Raw genomic sequence first — 27,074 nt, forward strand, 5'->3', positions numbered from 1 at the left:
ACATAAGAGAAGCTTTAGAAATACTGATATGAAAAACAGGCTTTTTTTTCTAATCTAACAACATATTTTCCTGGAAAAGGAGGCTGAGGAAAGGATAGTGGAATCACTGATGTTTGAATTTTGGAGATAATCAGCCACAAGCATATGGCCATGCTGTGGATGATCTGCAGGTAAATCATCCCAAAGGGCGACATTCTGCTCTCTGTTTTACTGACACAACTCCTGTTAACTCCAAAGGCAGTTATGTGATTGCATCAAATGTCAGAATTGGGACCTCATGTGCAGTACATGTGCTCACATTTCAGGCTTGACAAGTGTCACACTTCTATACTATAATTATAGCAAATAGCCTGTGGAGTCAAGGTTGAGAAAGGTCTGTCCATCAGATGTTGACTTTTGAGAACATTTTCTAACCTGTGCAAGTGATTTATAAGACAGCTCCTTAGTAACAGGGGGGGATCTTGCTTTACAAAAAGATCTAATGTAAAAACATACTACATGGTGAGACTCTAATTCTTTCCATTGCTTGTGTCATTTTTATTTCAGTTGTCTGGATGACACACACAATCCCAGTTATCGGTCCATACAAACACTATATAAATTTTTGTTAGTCACTAAGGTGCCACAGGAATACTTATTATTTTTAAAGTTACAGAACGACATGGCTACCCCTCTGAGACATATAAACATAGGCAGTAGAACAAGCTGCACAAGTTTCCTCATGCCATCTCACCATTATGCCTCATCTCTAATCTGCAGCCCTATGAAGAGAAACAGGTAGGCCAGTGGTCAAGTTGTTCCCAAACAGGTTCCAGACGTTCCATCTTATAGGCCGTGTCTAGACTACATGGCTCCATCGACGGAGTCATGTAGATTAGGGTTATAGGCAAAGGGAAATGAAGCAGCATTTTAAATAATCGCCGCTTCATTTAAATTTACATGTCTGCCGCGCTGAGCCGACAAACAGCTGATCAGCTGTTTGTCCGCTCAGCACGCTAGTCTGGACGCTCCCCTGCCGACATCAAAGCCCTTTGTCGGCAGCCCCATTATTCCTCGTGGGATGAGGTTTACAGAGGCTGACGACAAAGGGCTTTGATGTCGGCAGGGGAGCGTCCAGACTAGAGCACTGAGCGGACAAACAGCTGATCAGCTGTTTGTCGGCTCAGCGTGGCAGCCATGTAAATTTAAATGAAGCCGCGATTATTTTAATCGCGGCTTCATTTCCCTTTTTCGAATACACAAATCTACATGCCTCCGTCGATGGAGGCATGTAGTTTAGACGTACCCATAGATATGGAACAGGGGCAGAAGGTATGCAAGAGGCTATCACCACAACAGAGAAAGATGGAGATGATTTGTTAGGAATGCTAAGCCATGATAATACATAAAGAATCACAGTGAGTTGAGGAGCCCCTTTGTACTGGTACCCACACAAAATGAATTCTGTATTTTCAGCTGTTCATTGACACCATTTCAAAATTCAATTCATACCTGATGCTCAGAGTCAATGAACTGCTGGAAATACAGAGGGTTATAAAGCATATATCCACCTCCAACTTGGTGAATGGATACTAGCAAATCCACTTGACACCTGAATTTAAAGAGAAAAAAAAGTCTTATCCAGAGCATGGGGCTATCCCAATTTAAAACCACATCCTTCAGATATCATGAAGCTGCTGTCATTCTTCAGCCACTGATGGACATAGCGCTATAGCTACCTGGTTTGAATTCAACATATTGGGGCCCAGGAGAGAAAGGCCAAGATCAAGCACCACTGTCCAGGCCTGAAGCTGAAGCCTGAGCAACTTCAGGGGCTTTTCAATGGCCCCTGCAGCATGGGAATCCATGCAATTGCTCTGCTTGCTACCCTAACACCAGCCCTGCATGGCTGCCTGCATTGATGATATTGTCATCAACAGTGAGAGCTGGGCCATGCATCGGAAGCACAATGCAGTGGTATTGCAGAATCTCAAAGAGATGGGTTTGATGGGCAACCCAACTAAGTGCTGACTGGCCACCCAAGAAGGCACCCTCCAATGGTATGCTGTGGGGGCAATGGAGGGGCAGCTATGACTCTTGGTGGACAAAATCCAAGTCCTGCCTGGGGGTCTTGTCCCTTGCATAAAAAAGCCCGGTAGTTTTTGGGACTAGCGGAATGCTATCAATGGTTCGTCCCATACTTCACTTGACAAACGTGGTAAAGACACAACATTCCAAATGGCCTGTTGGACCAAAAGACATGAGGAAGTATTTAAAGACCAGTTGACCTGGGAACCACCATCATTCCACACAGATTTCTCACAGCCCTTTATTTTCAAGACAGGCATGTCCAATGTCAGACTTGAAACAGCACTCTCTCAGAAATTCAGAGGAGAATAATACTATTCTCTCTCTCAGCAGGACGTTGCTCCCACAGGAGGAAGCATGCTTGATCATGGAGAAGGCAGCCTTCGTAGTGAAGTGGGCCATAGATGCTCTGCGCTATTATTTGTATGAACAGTTCTTCTGCCTGTTAACTAACATTGCACCATTCGAGTGGCTGAACTCAATGAAGGATAAGTCAGGCATCATGTGGTGGTAGCTGCCACATGCAGGCATGGAAAAGCTTCATGAGATGGTGGGGACATGAATCAACCCCTACGCACCACACCCCAGGGTCTCTGAGCAAAACTGTGTGAAGGGTTACCCAAACCCTATGCTGGGCTGGACAGGTTAAAGGATACTACTAATCCTAGGTTGTCCCACCCCTCCAGAACATCCTCCTATCCATCCCTGAACAAGGGATTGCAAAGGGAGCAACCCAGTTCAGGAGGAGGAGGCTGGAGAAGTAAGACTGTAGTAAGACTGTACACTGAGCCTAGTTGACACTAATGGTTTGGTTATCTTTTTCTTTTCACCTTATTAAGGATGAAAGCTGAGAAAGGAAATGAAAGAAAAGTGATCCAGGAAGTGTAACTCAGAGGGCATGTTTGGAGGCCAGGCACTGCTGATCCTTTTGTAACTCAGAGGGCACTAGGTTGGAGCCTGGTGGAGTGGATGGATTTGGGCTGTCCTAGCACTGTTCCCACTACAGGAGCGACTTCAATTACTTGTACTCCTTACTGCACCTTCGAGTAGAGAAGAATCAGGACTACAAGATTGACTTACTGGGAGAGGGTACTGGGGAGCACTAAGTGTAATAATCACTAGGCTACCTACCCCACCAGGAACTCTCTTACAGAGAGAGAGTGAACAATGCAGTGGGAATGTTCAAAGCTGGGGAAAATAGCTTTCAAAACTAACTGTAAGCCTAGGTGTTTATCTTTAAACATTCTCTTAAGTCCTTTTAAAGTCAACCTATTTATGCTGACCATCTTCCTCAAGTACTGCAGATAGGGAAAGAGGAGTCTTTGCTTTGCTATTTAGCACAGTGAAGCTGTTCACGCGGTGATTTGTGGGAGGCCTCCTATTTAGAATTCTGAAAGAACACTGGAGGCAAGTTTGAGCCAACTAACTGTGATGGAATTTACCAGTACCCAGGAAGGGATGAATTTCATCAGAGTTAGGGTAATTGGCTCGAGCTCTCCTTTCATATACTTTCAGAATTTTAAACACTTTCTCTTCAGAGGCATCCCTGCCAGAAATGACTTATCCCGGGGCTAATAAAAATACTCCCAAAGAGAGAACAGCTTTCACTTTTTTGATGGACCAACTGCACAAAAAGTTATGTACTTTCAAAGTTTACCAGAGAATGCTATTTTCCCTTCCATGCAAGACTTGCAACAAGTTCTTCACACTTCAGTTTTTATAGATGGAACACACCATAGTATATCACATATAATCCTCAGGCTTTCAAGCAAATACACCTAATATAAAAGCAGTCTTGTCTCCTATTATGCTAATTGGTGTAAGAAATAGTTTTGTAGAAATGGAAAAACAAATGATTGTACAAATTATCCACTTTCTGCACCCCCTCATTGCAAGCACACACATCCTCAGCAGACAGTAGAATGCAGCTTTTCAATTGAAAAACCAAAACCAAAATAAAAACCCAAACCTAATATATTTTTGACATTGAGATACATCTATTAAGTAGTACTTTAATCAATAGGACTATTCATGGAGTATAGTGGAGCTGTTTGTGATATTATGTCATATGAGTAAGGACAAATTCTTCCAACATATTAGTAACACATCTCTGTCCATATTGAAGAAAAGAAAAGAAAAACATTTTCTTTCTGATCCAGATGCTTACTGCTGTTACATATCTAAATTCGCAGCACATATTTGGGAGTAAGCAAAGTTTATTCCATGAATTTTGCTAAAACTGGGGGTAGAGATTAACAACCTATTTAAAAGTCCGAGGAACAGTGTACCCATCAATATTTAATGGTAATGTTGAATGGTTAGTTCAATTCACAAATAAAAATAAGGTTTGGAAATGTAATGATTACAGTGCACTTTAGTTATAATTACAGTGCGTGGACCAGGCAGTGTTTGCTTTTTTATAATAAATCATTATTTCCCTTGCTTTGGAATAGAGGAGTTTCCTTATTTCCTGAGCAAGATAATATGTATATTGTCATCAAGGTGATAAAGATATTATTTGGATTGGTTGCTGTATAATGAAAGGTTCATTAGTGCATTAAAAAACAGAGAGCTTTGCTAGGAAATGCTAATTTGTCATAGTGAGGAATATTTATCTGCTTTGCAACTCGAGGGAATTTAAGTTATTCTTGTGGAAATGAGTAATGTAACAAAATAGGAGCCAGTAATCAAAAATAAACACAGATCTTCCAGAATAACACAGCTCTATCAGAACTTTGTATTTTAGATATGAAAAACATTTTTGTTAAGTAACTGATGCTAGACTCCATGTGTTTCATAACAGTTTATTGCCTCAGTGCCTATCCAGATGAACAACATTTGCTGCTCCCCCTCCCTCTTTTTTTCCCCTAAGTACAAGGCTGATATAGGTTGAACTTCTCTAGTCCAGCACCCATAGGGCCTGACTGGTGTCAAACCAGAGAATTTGCTGAACCAGGGAGGTCAATATTGTCTAGCAGCATTAGCAACACTTCCACTGCTTACTGGGCCCTTAGAAGGCATTTATGAGTTAATTAGCACTAAATAACACAGAAACATTGACAGCCAGGACTGGTGGATGTAAACAAAATTTATGGTACTGTGGGAAATTTGGTCACACCCATGATAAGCGGCTATCTGGCTAACTAAAATCATGCCAGACCATGGATGTTGCTCGACCACAGAGTACCGGACTAGAGAGATTCAACCTGTGTTGCTGTGTCTTGCTGCCTGTTTGAAGAAGATTCTCTGTCTCACTCATTGTGTCAAATGCAGCCGTATAGTGAACAAGATCTATGCAAGTGAGGGAGAAAGCTTAGAGGGATATGGCTGGTGTCTGAGTGACCAATTAAAAACAAAAGCCAGAGACAGAGGTACATGTGGATATTTAATGAATGTTCAGAATACTAGACCTACTTACATATGTATGTAATCTTATTTAAATGAATAGTGGTAGAAATGTAGCCGTGTTAGTCTGGTGCCACTGAAACAAAAAACAGGACTGTGTAGAGCTTTAAAGACTAACAAGAGGGTTTAATAGGTGATGAGCTTTCGTGGGCCAGACCCACTTCCTCAGATCAAATAGTGGAAGAATATATATGGTTGTGACAATTTTCTTCCACTACCGTATTTTCCGGCGTATAAGACGACTTTTTATACTAAAAAACATCCCCCCAAAATTGGGGGTCGTCTTATATGCCGGGTATAAACATACAGGCAGTCCCCGACTTACAGGTATGAACGGGGCTTTTCTCGCCCTGGAGGACACGGACTGCGGGACCTTGTGGTCCCGCCCCCCGTGTACTCCGGGGCGAGAAAAGCTGCTCCGCGTCTCCCTGGTCTGCAGACCAAGAAGACGCGGAGCAAAGCCGCGGAGGGGCTCCGGCAGCGGGGCAGCCCAGGCGCGCTGCCCGAGCCCCTCCGTGGCTTTGCAAAGCCTCGGGGGAAGCCGGCAGCGGGATAGCCCAGATGCGCCGCGGCTGTCCCGCTGCCGGCGTCCTCAGAGGATTTGCTTCCAGTGTTCCTGGTCTGCTGGAGACGGTCCCCAGCAGACCAGGGGCACCGGGAGCAAAGCCGCAGCAGCAGCGGGGTGCCGCGCCTCTGAGGCTTTGCCAGAGCAAAGCCTCAGAAGCGCGGCACCCCGCCGCTGCTTTGGCTTTTCTCCCGGTGCCCCTGGTCTGCCGGGGACCGTCTCCAGCAGACCAGGGACACGGGGAGCAAAGCCGGGGAAGCGGAGGGGTCCCGAAGAAAGTAGGAATAAGAGATCCTCCAGAAAAGGGTTTATTTTCCGGAGAATCACGTCTAGACTGGCGCTTTTCTCCGGCTTATCCCCAAGCCGGAAAAAGCAGCAGCCATGTTAATGCAAATGCCGCGGGGGATATTTAAATCTCCCGCGGATTTGCCTATTCCAAAGTGTCTAATCTGCATCCCTTTTCCGGAAAAGGGGTGCAGTGTAGACACAGCCTCAAAGTTTTGTCAATTATTTACATGGAAGTAGGATCAGACTCCTAAGTAGCAAGTGTGGATTAACATCAGGCTAAATATTTGCTGTTTGAAAACCAGTGGGCTGAGCAAACAAAATAGCTTCCTTTGAGATGAGAAGAAGACACACTGAAAACATTCTTGTCCCATCTTAAGGAGCAATGGTTTTGGTGCTGCTCTTTTGTCCTCCTTACTTTGACAATGGCAGGTACCCTTTTGAGCTGCTAAATTCCCCTGTTCTTTTTGTTTGAAGCATACCTCTTTCTGGCTGCTTGTCTTTACCAAGCCCAGTGTTTGGTTTGGATTAAAGTACAGGTTGGACTTCCCTAGTCCAGGGCCCTCGGGGCCTGAGCAGTCCTGGATGAGGGAATTTGCCAGACCAGGGAAGGTCCCCTGCCACTGGCCCCCTCAGCCTGCTGTCCTCCCCACCACCAGCAACTTTGGCTCTTCTGCCATCCGAGTGACACAGCTGCTCCGGCCCTGATGCCAGAACAGCGTAATACAGCCCTGGCCGAGCTGCCCTGGCTGAGCTGCATTAGTGACAGCACCAGCCCCACTGCCAAACCAGCATGCAGCCCCAATCGGGCTACTGGTCTGCCCTGGCCCCAGCTGGGTTGCTGTGGCCCCAAATGGGCTTCCCCTGCTGGGCTGCCACAGCCGAGCCTTACTTCCAGCCAGGCTGCCATGGCTCTGCCCTGGCTGCCGGGCTGACACACAGCCTCGATTGGGCTGCTACACAGCCTCCATCGGACTGCTGTGGCACCAGCTCTGCTGCTGGGCCAGTGCATACAGAGTACCCCAGCCAGGTTGCTGGGCTGCTGCTGCCCTGCTTCCAAATCCCTGCTACCGCTGCTGGGGCTCTGGCACCACCACCACCACCACCAGCCTCACCATCTGCAGAACTCTCAGTTGCTGGCCCTCCTGCCCCGGGGTGCTCTCATTCAAGAACATGGATGTTGCTGGACATCCTGGTTTTAGGAGGTGCAACCTATAGTAGGGAGTCATTAAATCCTTTCCTGGGGCCTCCTATAGATTTAATAACAGCCTTCCTTAAAAAGCCCGTGACAATTTTATTTGCTTATCACATAATTTATAAAACTCACACTTAAAAGCTACACAAGAGTGAACATCTCAATGCTCCAATAATCTCTTTGAGCATATCAAAGTAGTAAGTAAAGAAGAAACTTCTCACAGTTTATTTTTGACTTCAGAAAAGTCTTGGCTAAGACCTTGCGCAAGTGTTTCCTACAGAAGCTGATTGGTCACCAAGGCAAAGGCAAAACATACCCTGGCTCAAAACCTGGCTATGAGACAGAAAGCAAAGAGTGCATAAAATCGTCAGTTTTCATCATGGCAAAAGGTTAAAAGGGGTGTCTCAAAGTTCCGTACTCATTCATGTGTTGTTTAATATATTTACTAGTGATCTGGAAATGGAGGTGAGCATTGAGGCGGTAAAATTTGGAGATAAAGTTATTTAGGTTACTCAGGACCAGAGGGGACTGTGAGGAAACCCAACCAAGCTACAGGAATGGGGGACATGTTGACAAAAGAAATTCACTATTGACAATTGTAAACTAGAGCACATTTGAGAGAAAAAAATGTGACAGACTACTCAGACATCTTACTGGGTTCTAAATTAACTTCATCTATTCAAACAAGGCATTTGGGACCATTGTTGATGTTCAAGGAAAGCGACAAGTCAACGTGCAGCTGCTATAGGATGCATAAGGAAAGGGATGGTGAATAATAAAAAGACTATTGTATTATTGTATGCAATACTGGTCATTCCATCTAAAAAGGATATTTCATACTGAAGAGTGTTCAGAGAAGAGCAATGAGAACGATTAAGGGACTGGAAAAAATTCATAAGAGAGACTGAAAAGAATTTGATTGTTCACATTACAAATGAAATGAAAAAAGGGGACACGATAAAATCCATAAAATAATGGGTATTATAGAGATGGTAAATCAAGAGTTTCTGTTCTTCCTGTCCCATTATGTAAGACCATTGGGCCATTTAATTAAACAAAAAGGTGGGGAAATTCAAAGGAGAAATTAAACTATGGAACTTGTTACCAGAGGTAATCACTGAGGTCAAGATTCAAAAGGTTTTAGACATTATAAGGCTATCAACTATGAATAAAACATGCCCCCCACCTCCTCATCCTTTCCCCCACATGGATTTCCAAAATTTAGTAAATATACACCGTGACATCAACAGTAATATTGAAACGTGAAGAATGTATCAGCATTTTGCTTCATTATTAACCTTGTTTTGTTTTTTAAACTACCTGTTTGATAAGGACCAGATCCTGTAATCAGCATACTTCTACTGATGTCAATGGAGTTGTTCTAAATTGCCATTCCCTAATATATTTTCCTTTGTGCAAATAAGTCCATATTACATCACCACACACTTAAAGGACTCAGAATGCATTGAACGAACTATAGACTTCTTACTACTTGTCAGTGTCTGTGTATTTCTTGTTAGAAACAGGAACATTTTTGGTCTTGCCTAAAGAAAAGATATTTATATAGTGCCCAACGCATGCTTGATATTATACAAAGTAAAAGACAGGTCTCTGCCCTGCATGTGTGTAGGGGTTGGAGATCAGGTGGGGAAGAAAGGAGATCACTAAAGTGAAAATATCAAAAAGGTTAGGTATTTTGGTTTTGCTCTGGTATCTTATCTAAACCATAGAGAGCCTCCCAATCTTTTCTGATTCCCATTTTGCTTATTGCAAGGCACCCATGTTAATGTACATGAAACAGAGAATATTATATCTAGAAGAGTTTCTCTAATTTTGTTGATTTAAGAAATGTCTGCTCTAAGTCACAAAAAGTAACTGTGATTTACAAGGTTAGCTAACTAATCAGCTTCATTCAGACAGGAACGTCGATCCTCATTATGATTTTAAAGACTAACTGATATGCAGAGGTACTTAATCCAGACCAACTGAGTTTTTCAATAGTATACTGCCTGTCTTCATTTCACAATATTTGCATTTGGATTATATAAAACATTTAGAGATGATATTAAGTGTGGATTCATCACCATTTACTGCAGGAGCAGTCCTCTGTTCCACACACATTTCAGGCTTTGTTTGTGAACTGCTTTTCAAAACAATTATCAGAAGCCACTGTGCCTGGGATTCCTATCACATCAGAGTAGAATGGTGCAGGTGTGTCATTTCAGGAGGGACCCCAACATGTAATTTAGCTCTTGGAATAGTAACATTTTCCAGATTGCTGTAGATGACATGTGGCCCTCTTGATATTAATGAACATTTTGCCATTTAATTTGAGGCAGGATCAAAGTTATAGAGGATTTGATACTCTTTTATACACAAGCGCCACTGATCTTGTCAAGCTCCACCCAGTTTTCTGTGATGAGATTTAGCCACTGCATCTCTTGTGACCTTTTAAGCTTCCCTGTATCCTTGCCATACTGTTTCCTCCCCTGGGGTTTCTGGCATAATTCTCGGGCAATGACTCAGTCTTTCATCACATATATCAAAATCAGCCTTTTATAACCTTCTAGTTCCTCTGTTAGGTATTCCTGGATCTACCTCCTCAGGTGGCTTTGTTACTAGGTGACCTTTCCTATGACAAACTAGGTATCTTAATTAGAAGGCTGATCAACAGAAATAGGTGTTTGTATTTAAGGAGAAGATCATCCAGATTTAATGACCCTCTGTTAATAAATTACAAGGTCAGAAGAGACCTTTGTGATCAACTAGTCTGACTGCCTGATTGAATTATCACAATATAATTTCTACTTGAATCAGACAGTATCATAAAAAGGACCATGCAACATATCCACCCATGATTTAAAAATTGCTGCTGGTGGAGAATCCACCCAAAATCTTTAGTTGTCTTAATGGTTAATCTTTTATAGATTGTCTGGTTTCAACTTCCAGCCAGTGGATCTTGTTACACCTTTGTCTACAAGAGGGTAGAGCCCATGATCAAATGTTTATTACCCATGTGGGTACTTACGCAATATGATCAAGTTGATCCTTAAACTTCTTCTTGTTAAGCTAAATAGATGGAGGCTCCTTGAGTCTATCACAATTAGTGATGTTTTCTAATCCTTTATTGTGAGCCTGTATCAATTCAAACTGGACTGAAATTCCAAGGTGTGGGCCACTGACAACAAAGAAGGTAAAGAACATCTAAAATGGTATCTGCAATCTGGTATAGATACATAAAGACGGACTCTCTTATGGAACAGAATTAATACATTGTACATAATTTTGAGAATCTGTGCCACATAAAGGGCCCTTAACACAGCCACAGTGGTGGTCTTGGTGTTAATGAGAATGAAGCCCAGGGTGTGTATGCCTTACTTGGCCACAGTCTCAAAAAGATTAAAGTGTGTCTCACGGCAGCAAGGGAAAAATCTAAGTCTGTCTGAGTAAACTTTGAAACTTTTTTGTTAATATAGCAGCTGGACTAGAATTTTATATGTTTCCAATTACATTCCACAGTCTTGTAATTAGGGTGTAAACTGTGGTTTTAAAATCAAACCCGTCACTAAAGGAAGCAAAATTGGACAGGAAGCTTCTTGAAGCCAAAGGAGTTGTGAAGGCAGCTCCTCATGCCTTCCAGAGGGTGAGAGGAAACACATCCGTTGCTACACGTGCCAAAAAAGGGTTTAACTGGATGGGTAAAGAGCTCGGTATCCGTAGTTCCCTCTTTGTTCCATTTGGATTTTCCAGATGTGGCTCTAGAAACTACGGTCTTTTTATAGAAGAAATCCAAGGGCTGGGATTGTGCTTTGGTCAGAGTATGTAACTGGCAGGGCAAGGTGAAAGCACATTTATACAGACGCAATCTCACATTGCCCATGTCAGTGCTCTAATGGCTCTGCGAATGCATACTTGTTCATTTCAATTCTCAATGGTAATGATAACACATATACATTTACGGTCCTGCCCACTTGTAGTCATTAGATTATCTATTTTTCAAGAGAAAAAAAGGGGTGTTACTGCTAACAAAATTCACATTGGAAAAATTACAGCCTGCTTATTTTAACCCGCTGCCCATGGCCCTTGTATCAACTGGAGGAGATATTCCACATCACTTTCTGCCTAAGAGAGTTATGTAATTTGGCTGCTTCAGTTTGCAGCATGAGTGCCCCTGTAAGTTAGTCACAAACAGCATGGTCACCTCAGTATCCTAAGGGGCTACCTGATCTCATATTGAAGCTGAAATAGAAATAAATGAGACTTACTATTTTTATTCTACTTCTCTACCCTCAGTATTCTTTTCAAACACACACAAACACCAGACTTTTAAAAGAGGTTTATGTGACCTCTCCCAACAACGCAGAAAGTTAGGGTAATTTTTAAATTGTCATAAAATTTGGATACACTGTAACAAGCCACACAATGTTGATGGTATGTCCTCTTCTACCAATGTGAGTGGGTTTGCTAGGAATTTGGCTGATTACTTTAAAAAAAAAAAGTGTTTAGTTAGCTAAAGTGCTCTGAAAAAACCCCTATAAAAGCCAGACTTGAATATCCAACACTTTAAAGCCTGACTGTGCTGGTATGAAAAGAGAAACAAAAAGCAATAAAAAAATGAATTGTCTGTGTTAGTCAGTGCAAAATAGAGTCTATATTGTTTTCAAGTTATTTTTTAGTGGAAGATAGATCTTTTGTTTGACTATGACAATTGGGATTATTTGTCTGAAGCATTATTCTCTATCGTATTTGTCCTTATTATCTAAGCAAATAAACATTTAATTGATTTGGAGATTAACAACCTCCAACTTTATGCAAAAAATTAAGTTCCCATTATATTAATGGAATGAAAAAGCTGCAGACTGGAAAAAATGTTATTTACTGAAGTTTTGGTGAACTTTCTGGAAAAGCAGCCATCACACTGAGATTCATTGTGTGCATAGTCATTGGCCCTTCCACCTCTTTTTTTAATGAAAATCTAATCCAAACCTAATCCACAGTAATTGTCTAATAATTTTAACTATCATTAAATAGTCACATTACTCTCTTCCAAAAGATATGCAATATGATTAACTCCATCCTTGCAAATATTACTTTTCACAGAAAACCCACTCATAGTGTTCTTCAAAAACTTTCTATTTGCCTTAGATTACTGGGAACCACAGCTTGGCAGTCTTCATGTTCAGTAACACATGTTGCACCTCTATAAATCGAAACTCTCTGGTCCAGCAACATCCAGAAGGACCACAAATGTTCCAGGATCAGACAGTCCCATTGGTGGGAGGCCAAGAGAACAGTGTGAATTGGGGGGGGGGGTGGGGGGGCGGAAGGGAGGGAGCAAAAAGGGAGGTGGGCAATGCACTGCCCAGCTGGGCTGTAGAGGAAACCAGGAATCTTGGGGGGGGGGGGGGGGGTAGGACAGGGGATGGGGCTGGCAGCAGGAGGCCAGAACTGACCTCCCTCATCTGGCAAACTCCCTCATCTGGGACCAGTTAGGTACCAAGAGTGCCGGACCAGGGAGGTCCAACCTATAGTTTAGATTTGGTCTATACTTAAGTTAGATTGATACAGTTACATCAATCAGTGACAGGGTGATGTTAGCAGCTATAAATAGAGTTTCTTTAAGAGTCAGTCATCTGTCCACTTAGGGTACATCTACACTGTATAAAATATTCATGGCATGACCCTGGCTAGCATGGGTCAGCTGACTTGGGGATGGGGAACTTAGGTAAAAATTATCATGTTGCTATCTGGATAACGGCTAGATGCCAGGTGCCAAAAGCTTGTGAGGGAGGGTCTCAGAGCCCAGTCACCAACATGACCCTAAACATCTACTCTGACAACTACATCATCTACTTTTGGGGGTTTGACTTGATGACTTCCTGAGGTCTCTTCAAACTCAATGATTCTATGCTGTTCTCAGGCCTGCAGCCGATGCCCTGTGAGACCAAGTGAATTGACTCAGGCGGTGAGGATAGGTGCTGCAGATTTTAATTATAGTGCAGACACACTTTTAGAACATGCAGAACACTGTGTAGTTACAGTAGGAGAGACTTAGGCAGTCTGATTGGGGTTGAAAGGTTAATGGACATTATTTGCATATCCCTGGATATACAAAAAATAATAAGACAGACACTTAGCGAAGGTATTCTGGTGCAATAAGCATGTGTATCTTGGGCATGTGATCCAGAAGGAACCTGCTTACATTGAGGTATAAAAACAGTCACATCCCTAATAAGTGCAACTGTGTTGACCTAACCCCAGTATAGATGTAGCTGTCAATGAGAAAACATTTCCAACAGTGGAGCTACTACTGCAGGGGGGTGGTGTTCCTATACTGATGGAAAAATCTCTTTAATCAGTGTAGGTTGTCTACACTATGAGGTTATACTTCTAGAGCTATAGAGACATGTCTGTGCTGGTATGATCTTCCCATTGTAATCATACCTTGATTCTTTAAGCAGTCACACGGATTGAAAAATGGAGTGAGGTGCTACGCTGAGTAAAGCTGACAATCTATTTACCCTAAATCAGTAGTTTGCTATAGAAAATGCACAGTACAAGGAAATAGTTAGGCACAAATTCAGGCATGGAGGTCACTATTTATGTAAGTCCAAATTGGCAAGTTTTTAGAAAGCCACTCTAATTTACTCAGAATTGGTCAGGGTCTTGAACTTGAAGCTTTCATGAACTGAAAACGCGGGCAAATGACCAATGGTTGGGTAATAGCCTATAATTAATAATGCAGTATGTGAGAAAATTTATCATCGTATGGGTAAGATTTAGGGTAACTGGAAGACTCAATTAAACTGCCAAAGTGAACTAGGGTGTGCTCTATTACTATATAGACTAAGGTTTTAATTAAGATAGAAATGCCCTTTTTCTAGAGGTGTAAAATAAATAGCTGAGGGCATGTCTATGATGGGGAGTTATTTTGAAATAACACCATTCATTTCAAAACAACAAGGTGAGCATTCATACTACCAATCCCATTATTTTGAAATAATGGGCTTGTTATTTTGAAATAACTCTTGTTTGTGAAGAGGGATAAGCTTATTTCAAAAATAGTTATTTCAGGAATTATTATTTTGAAATAACTTGGTAGTGTAGACATAACCTTAGTGAAGAATCAATTTAAGATTACATATTTAGGATGTATAGCAGAAAATAAACTTTGACCTTTTTAACAATGGAATTGTGTTCTAATATAAAGACAAAATAGTGAACTTACCCTGTCTGGAGAAGCAAACCGGTAATGTATCTAGTCATTGTGAAATAAAACTCTGAAAACTTTTTCCCTTCTAAATTTGAATGAATTTTAAGAGTTTCAGGTCATACCTCTGGGGTCCCACACAATGTTTTGCTGAATCAATTCAAAGGAACCATTCCACTGATGCAGTCCAATAAAACACCCTTGCAACATAATATACTACAATTGATTTAGGTAATTTTATTTCAGTAACCTAAGTAAAGATTAGGACTCTTGTGTAAGTCAATCAAGAAATAAATGAATATAATATAACTAAAACAGCAGCCTAGAAATTCTGTAAGATGCAGATAAATATTTCTTGGTTACCTGCACTTCTAACAAGAGTAGATCACTCAGAATAATAAAGAACAGGTCCATAGGTTTTACTAAGCACTTTTTTCTTGTTCTTGTCTTAAAGGATATTGCCTATGTAGTATTATTTATGATTTACATTCTTTTGTCTTTGATTACTATCCTGCACACCAAGAGCTGCTGTTCTTTTCCAATGGACAAGTAATGTTTTGCTCCATTTTAAAGTGAATTGAATGTAACCTATTTTCTCTCTATTTCTATTCTTTTTTAATATAACAAGTCAACCTATATGGTATCTTAATCTACCCGAGCATCATTTCAGTACAATGGTACTGCCCAGTCCTGGCCAGTTCTCCACTACTGCCATTGAGGGAAAGAGGGAGAAAGCTGGTCTGGAATCATGTAGTGGAATCACCTCTCAGCTCTGTTCTTAGCCTATGTCTACACAGCAGTGTAATTTCGGAATAATGTTAGTTATTCCAAAATAATAAAGTCTGCATCTACACTACAAGTAGTTATTTCGATATATTGTCAAAATAATATTGAGCTGGAGGACTTTTTACTCCGACTCCTATAACCCTCATAGTATGAGGAGTAAGGCAAGTTAGAGGAAGAATGCTCTTTCTTGGACTTACTGCTGTGCAGACAGCACCAAAAGCTGAAATAAGCTATTTTGATTTAAACTATGCAATTGACATAGCTCAAGTTGTGTAGCTTATTTCAGCTTTAGCCCTGCTGTGTAGATGGGCCCTTACACTGCAGGTCCTGGAAAGGACCTCTTTATTCACACTCCTTGCAGTTGGTAAATCCCAGTTGGGTTTAGAGACATAAAATATCATGTGAGGAAAGTCACCTTTGACAATTTCAGAGGGAATATTATAGGAAGATTGATCGTCAACAGATAAATTATTATTCCTGGAGATGTATCATTATAGAAACAGAATAAAGTGATTCTTTTCTGAACCCCACCCCCACCCACCCTGTTGACAGCGATGTAATCTAATTATGTATCTATACTATGTCCCTGTCCGTGAAGTTTCCTATATTGTGCTTATCATCAAAAAATCTGAGCGCCTTCCAGCAATGTGTTAAGTAAAACAACTGCACATCTGTCACATTTGTTCTATCATCCCCTCCCCAGGAGAAAAAGCATGCACAGTGCAGTGTCTTGTTTTGGAATTTTTTGTTTTTATTTTGGTTTTTATAATACTATTGTGATTCCCCTGGAACCTTTTCCACTTAGTTCCTCAAGAATTCAGTCCAACTCTAATCTGGTGTCTCAGTTCCTTTATCTGGCTTACAGCAAAGCTATTCTGAGTTGATCAGACTCAAGTGTAATGGAGGAACATAAGCATATAACACGTCCAAAATTACACAGTGAACCTCTTGCTTTATATATATATATATTTACTATACATTGCATGTATATGTTTTGTTACTTTGTAGAAACCAATCTCTGTAGAGCATGCACAATTTACTCTTTACACCATCTTATCCATTTTTACCTTGTCCATTGGAAATGGCTCCCTAGTCATCCTTCTCTTATCTTAGCTAGTGTGGACATTATGTTTCCAGCTTGCTTATCCAAATCCCCTTCTCTCCCCCGCTCCCCAAGAAATGAAGGCTCATCCAGGTTCAATTACTCATGTTGGCCTACACATACTCATTGCTCATTCATATTGGAGAAGGCAAGTTACAAGAAGTGCACCTTGCACTTTGAATGGAAGATGAGGATTTTTGTGATAGTGTTGTGGGATGTTCTACTCACATCCAGAGTACCTCCTCCTGGCTGCATCTAGGGATTAGCTTTGCCAGGCTAACACACTTTCCTGTGATTCTGTCCCTCTATCCTTCCTGGGACTTGACTGCTCCTGCTTCATTGTGTTGGCTCTTCAGCCAGATCATTGTTGTTTTCCTCTTTCAGGGATGTATTTAAGTCTTTCAGGACTTATTGTCCCAGGCAGTCTTCCCATTCACTGACTCTTCATGGTGCCACTTCCCCATTGGCTGGGAACCCAGGCCCATCCTCTACACTGGGTTCCAGACCATGGACCCTCCAATAAGCAGTTAAGGCATGGGTGGGTTAGTCCCTGCAGGGCTCCACTGCCACATTTATCTGTGCCTCTGCAGGTATCAGAGAATGGCAGTTCTTGTTGGCCACGAATTGCCATTCACAGCCAATGCAAGCAGCAGGAAACAGCGTCCCAATCCATAACTCTTCCTGCCACTTGCATTAGTCACAAAAGGAAATTCGCAGCCAACCAGAGCTGCAAACCTCTGATACCTGCTGAGGTGCCAGTAAACATAGTGGTGGTGGCTTGCCAGGGACTAACCCTGCAGGCTGCTATTTTTTTATTGCCCACCCCTGAGCTAAGGTCTTCACAGTCCAAAACATGACTGCCATATCCCTGGGCTACTTCCTACCTTACCTTCTCTCACCCTGAGAGCAGCTGCATCCCATAGCTGCCTTCACCTACTGCACTTTTTTCAAGTCCCTCCTGTCCAGCTGAGCCTCATCTCTAATTAATCCTTGTTGCTTGGTTTCTCCTCTAACTGCAGTCTAGGTGGTTAACTGGCTTACCTGGACATCTTACCCCATCAGGTCTTGTGTGGGATGGACACCCCATCACAGATGGTTGTTCATTCCCTTGAGAGTTCATTTCATAATCTCTGACCAACCCTCTGAGAAAGATCTGTCTCCTGCAAAGAAGAGCTTTGCTCTTGGTATAGAAAGATCCATTGTGCCATGGGAATATAGCTGTTGACCCTGGTTTTCTCCTAGACCTTTAAATATCCTAGGCCTGGGCCACAGAGTGATTTGAAGAGAAAGACTCAGATCTCCAACTTGATGAAATATTTGCATGTATCTATCAAAATTTGTGTAACTATGTGTGTCAATATTTTCTATGCTTTCTCTCCAAATGCAAACAGTTGGGCATCACACCAAATGGACTGAAGGTGAAAAATCCATTGCAATCAACATACTGCACAGACAACTGTGAGAGATTATGAACCTCGTTATCTCTAGCCTGCATATTTATACCTGCCTCTGGAGATTTGCACTACATGCATCTGATGAAGTGGGTCTTTGCCCACAAAATCTTATGCTCCAATACATCTGTTAGTCTATAAGGTGCCACAGGACTCCTTGTTGTTTTTGCAGATCCAGAATAACACGGCTACCCCTCTGATACTATGCTTAGTGGGAACATTTTAAAAATGAAATTAACATTAAGTACATTCACAAGATTTATTTTTGGTATCTACTGTTTGTGTCTGTTTCAAAGCAAGGATAAAACACATAAGGTGCATTGACCTTAGTTGTATTTGGACAGCCAAATCTTTTAGGCAGTTTTAAAAATATCAGGCACAGACAACATGAATATATTCACTCTGCTGGACCTATTCTTACTACAGTACCTGTTGCTTGGCTGCTAACTGCTTTGGGAACAGGAGCCAAATCATTAGGTAATGTAAATTGGTATTAAATTGTAAGTTTCTTGGGGCTGGGACTGTCTTTTTGTTCTGGTTTTTTTAGGTGCCTAACATGGAGGGGCCCTGATTCATGACTGGAACTCCTAATTGCTCAGACTATACAAAAGACAAATAGTAATGTCAACAGTGGATAAAAACCTAGTCGTGCAAATACAGGATGATAAGTAGTAGTATCTGTTAAGATTTTCTGAACATATACTCTCAGTAAATTCCAGCTCATTATTCCTCCCAACCTTTTTGAGGCTTTTTTTGTGTGTGCTCTTTATAGCTAACTAATTTCAAGCTTGTTGCTCATTAGTTATACAGTTTTCTTTTCTTTTTTGCTTGATTAGTTGGAAACACACAAGAGAAAACTCTGCAAGGAGATTGTAGACTTAGAAGTAAATTATTGTCAAGGTACAAGTTAAAATCCTTTTGAATAAGGTAAGCAGATGATCCCATTCTAAGCAGATGATCCCATTTGGAGTTCAGCCCTGCCAAATCTGCAAATGTTAAGATAACAGCTAGAAAATGAAGAACATATGCAATTAGTTTTTTCAGAAATGTCTGATAGCTGGTATTATAGATAGATATTGTTTATTGGAAATGGAACAAAGTAGATTACAGAAATTGTAGTCTGAGTTTCAGAAAGTGGGATGGGAAATGAAAATAGGCTAATGTATTAAAAGATGTATTGTGAAACTGTGGTTTAATGGTCTACATGTACAATGAACAAAGAAATGTTATAATGACTACTTGCCAAGAGAATAATGCAAGTGATCACTCGATCCCTAATGATCCTGTAGTTAAATTGCCCTGGGAATCCCCTCAAAGACACCTCATAAGCAAAACATAGTTTAGGGAACACAGGATGCCACTTTATTAAATAAATAAACAGGAATATAAAAACCCAGCGGGAAATTAATATGCTCTTTGTAATAAAGCTTGGCTATAGTTGCTAATTCTGACATCAGCCATTGTATCTTAATTCACAGGCTTCAAAGCTGAACATTTGTCAAGCCAGGAATATCATCTGGCACCCATGCCTGGACACATCACTTACATGAATCTATGCTCCTGCCTTGAAGTGAGGGTTAAACTGAATTAAACTAAAGGAAGTCTCTGCTAATGAATTTTGTTTGGTCAAGGTACCCAGGAACACCACCACTCTGGGATTCTGAATATATCACTATAGATATACTCCTCACCTTCTTACCATCAGAGCCCAGTCAAATAATTATCCCTGCAAAAAACCTCTAAGTCTGCCCCTGGAGTTGTGATATAGTATAGTACAGTTTGGAAAACTCAAACACAATGCTGGCTTGTCCCAAAGTAAGGTTGCCAGCCCTCCAGGATTGCTCTGGAATCTCCAGAAATTAAAGATTAATTAAAATTATGTCATGTGATAAAACATCCAAGAATACATCCAGCCAAAATTGGCAACTCTAGCCCAAAGAGTAAAGACAAGACAACGGTAAATTAACATCACAAGAATGTTCAGGATAAGAACCAACCACTCACCCTAAGCCCAGCGCACAGGAGCAGGGAGGTTAGCAGGGCAACCTTGCTGAAGCAGAAGAGGCATTTGAATGGCCCTTAGCTCCTTTCCCAACCTAAATGAAGAGGGGTGTAGCTCCCTCCTTTCCTCCTAGCCAATAAGGCAGCACCTTAGAGCCCGAGGCTCAAACTTTGGAATGGCCTGACACAAAGCAGGGCTATGATTGGTTGTGAGGAACAAGTAACCCCTAGAATCCACGTAGGGAAATCTCCAACAAATCCAGTCCAGTTGGCCAATGCCTAAACAACCTGCAAATGGAATAGAGGGGCTAATGGGGATATGAGATGAACTGTCTAAGTACAAACCTGCCTCATATAAATATTGTGCATACATAAATCTATATGGTCGCAACATATATATTAATATGTATGCATTAGGATCTGGCTTGTGACCCACTTGGGGAAACTTATTTACATTGCCTCACTACAAGGGCAAAATTATACAGCAATGAAGCATGAATTTGTAACAAATGACACTTGCCAAGTTTTTTAGTTCTATTCAGAGGCTATCACTCAGTTTTATGACTGTGGTAAATATTAGATTGTTAAGACTGGAGGTTTCCAGTCTTAAGTGGGAAAAAGTTCATGATAAGGGAAAATAAATTAAATTGATGGTTTTGAATTCAAGTTTGGCAGGACAATGGCAGTGGACTTCATTTAAAGAGAAAGAACTGGTGGATGCAATAGTGAGTTAAGCATGGGACACAAGCAATAAAGAGAAATAGCACAGATGGATTAACAGGTGGTGTGGGCATAGCACAAAGAGAAGATGGATGGAATACTAATAGTGGAAAAATATGACCAGATTCAATAAAAAGTCAGCTGAATTGCAGTGCAGGATACTAAATTTTGGAGAGCAGAACCACAAATCCATCTGGGGCATTTACTGTTGATTCAGGATCTTGCCAATGCCTGGGACTAAGTAAAGAAAAGCAATAGAAGAAATAAGATGATGAGGGCTATCAAAAGATATTGACAGCTGATTACTTTTTTTGCCTAGGATTTCAGTGGGCAGTCTGATGGTTGCAAATTTTGGATAGTAGCTTTTCAGTAATTATCAGGTTATCTGGTAACCCAGGATGTAAAATTTTATGATAGAGTCCAAGAAATCCAATCATTCCCCCACCCCCTTTACATTTAGTAAGAATGCACACTATGTTTTTCTTCCAAACACTTGTCTAACACTTTTAGAAAATGAAAATATTAACTGAAGTTGTTAATGTAGCATTGCAATCAAGAAATACTGAAAAGCTTTTGTGGAGACCTTTTTTCAGAGCTAAAAATCAATTCCATAGGCTCACTGAACAAGAAGATAAAAGACAAACAGTAGAAATAATTGTATTTAGATAATTTCCAGAGTTTTCCAATAAGACACTGATGTTGGTGCCGTATGCACTTTTTTCCCTTGAAGGCTAAATTTGCTGCAAGTTATGCTATGGGACAAAACCTGTTCATCTGATTCATGCGAGTAGTCTGTTTAAGTCAATCCTTGCTTAGTCTTATGTAAGTAAATATTCACTTGAATAAGGACTTAGTTCTCTGTGTTGTTATTGTTTCTGGCATTCTGATTGTCTTGCTATAGGCTTAATGTGAGCATTAGTTTGCTTTTTGGAAGGAATCTCAAGTGTCATTCTCCCTGATATTCTTAGCTTTACATTTTTCTTGTGTTGTAGTTTTGTTATAGTCATTCCTCCTTTGTATTTTGAAACCATATAGCTAGGAAGTCAGTACAACACATTGTTATCTTATCTTTGAACTTTTTTGAAGTACATTATCAATTTTAGGAACTTTTACAGGTGCTCATTACCCCAGTACCGCTCATTCCTTTAGTCTTGAATCCTGAACACTTGAGTTTATAGGCATTTATTCTGAGGTTTTTACTAAGCATACAAGTTACTGTAAGATTTCTGATATAAATAGTACACAAAGTTTTACATTTATCCTTGACAATTTCACCAGTCATGAAATCAGAAGATCACCACATGTCTGCTTTCTTTACCCCTACAGTCTTCTCCAAACACCATTCCACTAAACTGTAGCTCAGGTCCAAGAGATTGAACCCAGATTTTAACCCCCCAAATTCTGGATTAATAATGGCAAAGCATCTTTTAGGCTAAAGCTAGTAAATGAAAGTAATGTTGAATGCAAAAAGTTTGAGGTAAATCTGCTAGTTACAAACAGGAAAGCGATCAGTTGTTGTTCATGTCCACTGAAGATAAGAAAAGTCAAAATAATATACTTAATCTGCAACAAGGGAGATTGAAGTTAGATATGAGGAAAAAAATTAACTATAAGAATAGCTAAATATTGGACTGAGTTATCAAGGAAGGTTGTAGAATCTTCATCAATGAAGGTTTAAGAAGAGGACAAAAACTGGCCAGTGATGGTCTAAGAATCTATTTGATTCTGCCTCAGTTGAAGGGGTGAAAGAGGAAGAGGAAAAACTTGAGGTCCTTCAAACCGTAATCTTCTATAAAGTCTAAGAAATCAGGTTTTATTTACCCCTTCTAACGTAGAGGTTGACATTTCCATACCAGGCTGGTATGACCAGATGGGGTTTATTAGCAAGAGAAAGCATTTATTATATGAATTACTGCCCTTCTAATGGTTTGAATGAAGAAGGCTATTTTAAATAACCGACGTATTAAAATGCAAATGTTGCAAGGAATTTGTACTCCTTGGTCATGCCTCCTCAGGATTTTGGAACCTTGATGGCCAGCTCTGTGCTCTTTGGCGGACCAAGGAAGGCAGATTTCTTGTAGTGCCATAGTTCCATTGCTGAGGAAGATTCAAATTTTTAAGTGTCTATCAGATGTTCATGTGTAGTTGAAGAAATTTTTCAAGATGCAACAGAGTTACAAATAGGCTGTGCAATTTCACACATCTGGGTATATTTTTATTCATAGTTTACATGATCCTATTGAAGAAAGAATACTGATTTGTTTTGGTTTTTAAAAATACTTTGGTGGAGGTGGTCAGGAAAGTGATTTTTTTTCCTGTGAGAAACTGAACAACAAAAATCCATTCATCTTTTCTGTTGGAAAGTTTTGGTTTTGCTATAGGGGATATTAGTGTCAAAAGAAAAAAATTTACATTACAAATCAACATTTTGAAACAAAAAATCATTTTGGCTTTTCCTATTTCAAGTTCCTCTTCCTCCCAACATCTATTTTTAAAAGTTATCAAAATTATTAATATGATTAAAATCATTTTGAAATTTCATGGGGGAAAATAATTTGTATTTTTGTTAGAATTTATATTCTCCTATGAAAACTTAATTTTACATTAAAGTATATTTTTGGATAAGAGGGAACTTTGCTCAGAACATTTTTTGTTTAGCACTATATTTTAGGAATTATTTACTTTGCTCTTGCTGAAAACCTCAGCTATTAAGTCACCCATTAGTCTGTGGAGTGCTCCAAAATCATTGTTGTACTAGAGAGATGAACTCTTTAACTCTCTGCTATTTATTAGACTATTTTCCAACCCCCAAAATAAAACTAAATGTTGAAGATGAAAAAAACCCATTAATCCTCCTTTAATAGTCCTGTCCTCCAATTCTTTATAACCTAGAGACAAATACTTTATAACCTAGTGACAAAAGCGCTTTTCACAAGATATTCCATAGATGAAAAACAGCTCTAATAGAGAGAAACTTTCACTAAAAACTGTCAGTACAAAGCGATTTTCTGCATATCTTATGAAATTTAACAGTGTGTTTAAAACAGCTTCATTATAGTTTAAAGGGGAAACCCTACAACCTTTATTCAGGACTTGCTGAACTAATGAGAATTTTGCCTGAGTTAGGACTGCAGTTGGGATTTTCAAAGATATCACAGGGATTTAGGTTCCGAAATCTCGGTGTAGTTCAACTCTCTTGCACCCCTTGGAAAAATCCCATCGAAAAATAAATCTTCCCTTAATCTGTATTTACTGGTTACAGTTTGCAAACTTTATCTATCTACCTATATATAATAGAGTGCATCCTGTCTATCTGTGTGTCTGTGTGCAAGTCCATTTGTTCAAGAACACCTCCTAAAGAGAAAGAGCTGAGACCACCGAATTTGGTATGCAGCTTCCTCTTCTCCCAACTTAAAACAAGGTCAGGGTTTGGTTGTGCCAAGAGTTGGACAACTGGAAGCACTCGTAAAGGGATGGTATTACATAACATTGAAAGGAGGAGCTGTTTGGAAGATATTAGGAAAACCTATATCACTAGGGTTATGTCTACACTACCCCGCTAGTTCGAACTGGAGGAGTAATGTAGGCATACCACAATTGCAAATGAAGCCCGGGATTTGAATTTCCCGGGCTTCATTTGCATAAGCGGGGCTCCGCCATTTTTAAATCCCCGCTCTTTCGAACCCCGTGCCGCGTGGCTACACGCGGCACGAACTAGGTAGTTCGAACTAGGCTTCCTAGTTCGAACTACCTAGTTCGTGCCGCGTATAGCCACGCGGCACGGGGTTCGAACGAGCGGGGATTTAAAAATGGCAGCGCCCCGCTTATGCAAATGAAGCCCGGGAAATTCAAATCCCGGGCTTCATTTGCAATTGCGGTATGCCTACATTACCCCACTAGTTCGAACTAGCGGGGTAGTGTAGACATACCTTAGGAGAGTGGTGAAGAACTGAAATGGGTTACCATAAATTAGCAAATATAGCATGCATCCAAGTATAACACACACTCATGTATTACCTGCAGTTTTTCTATTGTATGTAAAAAGTATATTAGAATACCTGCAGGCGTACATAACCCACAGGTTTTCGTAAAGAACAATAAATGACCGAAATCTGTGTTGGCTTCTTTTCATTAGGTATATACATAGTATAGAATAGTAGGGTATGGTGAATCATCCTCTCTGTTTATAGTATCATTGAAACCCTAAACTGTCTATGGTACCGTAATCGTCCTGACTTTGAAGTTGTCAGCATTCGCCAGTACAGCTATTGCTTGCATGAAAGGCAAAGCCAGTATAATTTTGCCAGTCAGTTAACATATTATCACAGAACAAAGTCATCAACTATCGTATCAAAGAGACTTCTACCGCCTTCATGAAAGAATATGATGGTCTTCGATGTTGTTGCCACTCGCCAGCTATAAACATTGGAGAGTACGACATCATGCAGCCTGATAATACTGGGTCTTGGTATACCGGTAATGAACCATGGCTGAGGCTGCTGAGCTATAAAAAGCAATAAGCACTACCCTATTACCAGTATATAAACCTACACCAACCACAAAGTTTTAAAACTTTTTCAGTTTATAACAAATATAGTCCAAGAAAATATTTTTAAAGATGCCTAAATGCAAACCATATACAGCTGATTTTCAACTATCTGTTGTTAAATATGCAATAGAAAATGGCAATAGAGAAGCAGGCAGAAAATTTTCCATTAATGAAAAGTCTGTTTGCGAGTGGAGAAAAGAAGAAGTGGCTATTGAGAAATTAAATCCTCACTAAAGAGGAAAGAAAGTCAAGTGGCCAAATCTAGAAGAAGACCTGGCGAAGTGGGTTCTTGCACAGAGAGATAGCCAAAGTGTGGAAACGAGTCTTAAAATATTACTACACCATGATACCAGTAATATGAGTAAAAATTAAACTGCATAACAGCGGACATATATATCCGGGGGGGGAGGGGGGAACTTGGACAACCCATGGGCTATATTTGCTAATTAACAGTACTGAAGGAGGTGGTAGAATCTCCATCCCTAGAGAATTTTAAGTCCCAGCTTGACAAAGTCCTGGCTGGGATGATTTAGTTGGGATTGGTTCTGCTTAGGACAGTATGTTGGAGCCAATGACCTCCTGAGATCTCTTCCAGCCCTATAATTCTATGAGTGACCACTGGGGACAGTGAGCCTGCAAGGGAGAGCTATCCTGCAGAGTCTCCACTGGGAGCAGCCATACCATCAAGTGAATGGTCAAGAGGGCTGGAGCTCTGCCACCTTGCCTGCCAGCACACCAGCTAAGTAGCCCCCCTGTTCCAAACCCTTCCCCCCTCCTGGGCCTTGGATGCAGTGCTGGGGGGAGGGGAGAAAACAGGTACCTGTAGGCTGGGGAGTAGCAGGGTGGGGGAGAAGAGAACAGGCCCTTGGTGGACAATGGAAGGAAGAAAACAGGCCCTGTGTAGTCTGGGGTTGGGGAGAGAACGCTTCTCTGGCACCCAGCCTCCTGCACCCCCTCCCCCCCCCACAACCCCAAGTCACTGCCCTGAAGACCCAGGCAATACCAGCTAAATCTGCTAGTATATTATAATCCAAGGGTCCAGATAATTTACTCCCTTTGCAGAGTTTCTTATCAATCATTCAGTCAGTCAGCAGGGGAGGAAAGGGGCCCTGTCTCCAAATTCCACTAATCCTGGTAGATCTGCAGAAGGTTCTGTGCCTCTTCTTTCCTCAACCAAAGTGTGTGATGTAGGGCCAGGGTAGTCCATTTAATAAATATTATATATATCTCTATGAGCCATGGATAATATGCTGGTTCCTTTGGAAGGCATACCATTCTTGAGTCATTAAAATAACTAAAGGGCGATTAATGTAAAATCTCACAGCTGGTTATGCAGATATCCAGTCCTTTGAGTGTTTGGCCTACTAGGGGAAAAGGGAAGTGACTAGTTTTACTTGTTTTTAGTAAGCTTGCTTTTGGGGCAAAAAAGTTGAGCCAAACAGACTCGAGGGACTTCTTTTTGATCTGGCAGACGTGACCTTCTGTCCAGCAGAGGACTCCAGCTTCTTGAAGGGTTGGAAAGGCTGGAACATGCCATGGTCTCCTTAAAACCAATGTAGGAGATAAAATAAAGTGTTGTAATCCCTAGATTTTTTTTCTTTGTATGTTTTTCTTCTTAAATAAATGTCCTCTGCTTTGAATAAGCTGTTTGGGACACAAGTAACCAACAGAATACACTGATCAAAGCCATTATAAAGAAAGCAAAGTGCAGGGAGAGGGGAAATGAGGAGATGCTGGA

The 27,074-nt window shown here is 40.8% G+C and overlaps 1 long non-coding RNA gene across 2 annotated transcripts in view; it reads left to right on the forward strand.

The window, feature by feature from the left end:
- The window catches only part of LOC112545266 (uncharacterized), a 73,928-nt gene extending 54,134 nt beyond the window's left edge, over nucleotides 1-19,794 (forward strand). For both annotated transcript variants that reach the window (XR_003088731.2, XR_003088732.2), the window contains exons 3-4: nucleotides 18,903-18,993; nucleotides 19,545-19,794. This is a non-coding gene — a long non-coding RNA (uncharacterized LOC112545266). The remainder of the gene's footprint in view (nucleotides 1-18,902; nucleotides 18,994-19,544) is intronic.
- The last annotated feature ends 7,280 nt before the right edge of the window (nucleotides 19,795-27,074 follow it).

The sequence above is a fragment of the Pelodiscus sinensis genome, chromosome 2 (genome assembly GCF_049634645.1).
Source record: "Pelodiscus sinensis isolate JC-2024 chromosome 2, ASM4963464v1, whole genome shotgun sequence".
NCBI classification, from domain to species: Eukaryota; Metazoa; Chordata; order Testudines; family Trionychidae; genus Pelodiscus; species Pelodiscus sinensis.